General features: G+C 51.6%; 1 protein-coding gene across 2 annotated transcripts in view; it reads right to left on the bottom strand.

Annotated features, from left to right (window-relative positions):
- LOC100965532 (ras GTPase-activating protein 4) overlaps window positions 1–1,979 on the bottom strand; it is a 29,043-nt gene that overhangs the window by 7,014 nt on the left and 20,050 nt on the right. The window lies entirely within an intron of this gene.

Genomic DNA, 1,979 nt, shown 5'->3' on the forward strand with positions numbered 1-1,979 from the left:
CTCTTGCTTCAGCCTCCCAAGCAGCTAGGACTATAGGCGCCTGCCACAATGCCCAGGTATTTTTCTGTTGTTTTTGCAGTTGTCGTTGTTTTAGCTGGCCCAGACCTGGTTCGAACCTGCCAGTCTCCATGTATGTGGCCGGTGCCCTACCCACTGAGCTATGGGCACCGCCCCAACTCACCTTTGTTTCCCTAAGCCCTGAACGTCATATCCCCCACCTTTATCCCTCCTGTCATCATTGAATCTGAGGAGAAACTCAAGATCTAAAATATACATGTCCTGAGGGGCGCCCAACCTAACCTGAGTCTATACCCCCAACCTGCACCCTCAGCCTTTTACATACTCCCTCCCTTTGGAATGCACCTGGCCCCTGGCCATCCAAATGGCAGCTCCCCACAGGCCTCAGGGTAACACTCACATTCCCAACCTGGCACCTAAGTCCACCACCCCCAATGGCCTTAGGGACAAACAGAGCATGGGCTGTTCTACCTCTTGGGAGGAGTGGAGATACACATTTGAGCTGCCTCAACATGGGGTCTGCCAAAGGACACAGCAGGTGGCAGGACACTGGACCAAACCCAGAGGATTTGTTGCCTGTGCTGGAGACATGCCCGCCAGAGAGCAGGCAGGAAGGAGGCAGTAGGGCGGCCCAGCACTGCACAAGGGGACACACGGATGTGACCACAGAAGGCAGAACTCAATGCCAAAGAATTCCAGGAGGCCCTGACTTGGGCAGAAAGGAGCCTCCCAGGTAATCAGGCTTTGCTGAGGCTGCAAAACACACCAAGATGATCTGAAGGCTGAGCAGCTGCCTGAGCTCAAGAGGCTGGAAAGACAGAAGCTTGGGCTGAAGACACCCCAGTGAAGACCAGAGATCATCTGTTTCAGACCAGACGGGCTGGGACAAGTGCTGCCAACAAGGACAAGAGAGGCAGACAGCCAGCATGGGACAAGGGGCCACAAGAGAGCAGCAGGTGAGAGGGAGACCGTCCTGACATCAAGAAGCCTTTTACCCTAATAACCAAGACACATAAGGTGTACTGAAGAGCCAGAGTTGGGCAGATGTAGCCAGGATTCCCCAACAGGGACAAGAAGCAGAATCTTTCCAGATTAGCAGAGATGGCTGGGCCAGAGCTGGATGGGGAGAGGGTGAGTCACTGGGGCCTTGTGCTCTAAGCTTATTTACTTTGTAGCTAAGTCACAAAGTTCAAGACAATGTGAGGGCCACTGCAGAGGGAGACTGCAAATAGAGAGTGCCCTCTTCACTTTGGGAAGCCTCAGGGTTAGGCCCCAAGCTCTGTCTTCAGTACCGCCCTGAGCATCAGTGACCTGGGGAAGGACCCAGGGTTGCGCTCAGAATCAGAACTGAAAAAGATGTCAGCCAGCTAAAGACAAGGGCTGATTAAAACAAGTTTAAGAAAAATAAATGTGGCAATGCCTGCAGCTCAGTGGGTAGGGCGCTGGCCACATACACCAAGGCTGGCGGGTTCGAACCCGGCCCAGGCCAGCGAAACAATGACAACTGCAACCAAAGGGGTAAAAAAAATTGCCAGGTATTGTGGTGGGCGCTTATAGTCCCAGCTACTTGAGAGGCAGAGGCAAGAGAATCGCTGAAGGCCAAGAGTGTGAGGTTGCTATGAGCTATGATGCCACAGCTACCCAGGGCAACAGCTTGAGACTCTGCCAAAAAAAAAAAAAAAAAAAAAAAGAAAGAGAGAGAGAGAGACAGACAGAGAGAGAAAGAAACAAAGAAAGAAGAAAGAAATGCTAAGCCCCGGCCTTGAGTTTGTTCTTTGCTTTTTTTTGAGATAGGATCTTGCTCTGTTGCCTGGGCAGAGCACAATCGTGTCATCATAACTGTAACGTCAAACTCGTAGGTTCAAGCAATCGTCTTGCCTCAGCTTCTAGAGTAGCTGGGTCTACTGGCATGCAACATCACACCAGACTAATTACTCTTCTTCGTGTCTGTGTGTGTGTGT

The sequence above is a fragment of the Otolemur garnettii genome, unplaced genomic scaffold, assembly GCF_000181295.1.
Source record: "Otolemur garnettii isolate 467f Iridium unplaced genomic scaffold, OtoGar3 scaffold00077, whole genome shotgun sequence".
NCBI lineage: Eukaryota > Metazoa > Chordata > Mammalia > Primates > Galagidae > Otolemur > Otolemur garnettii.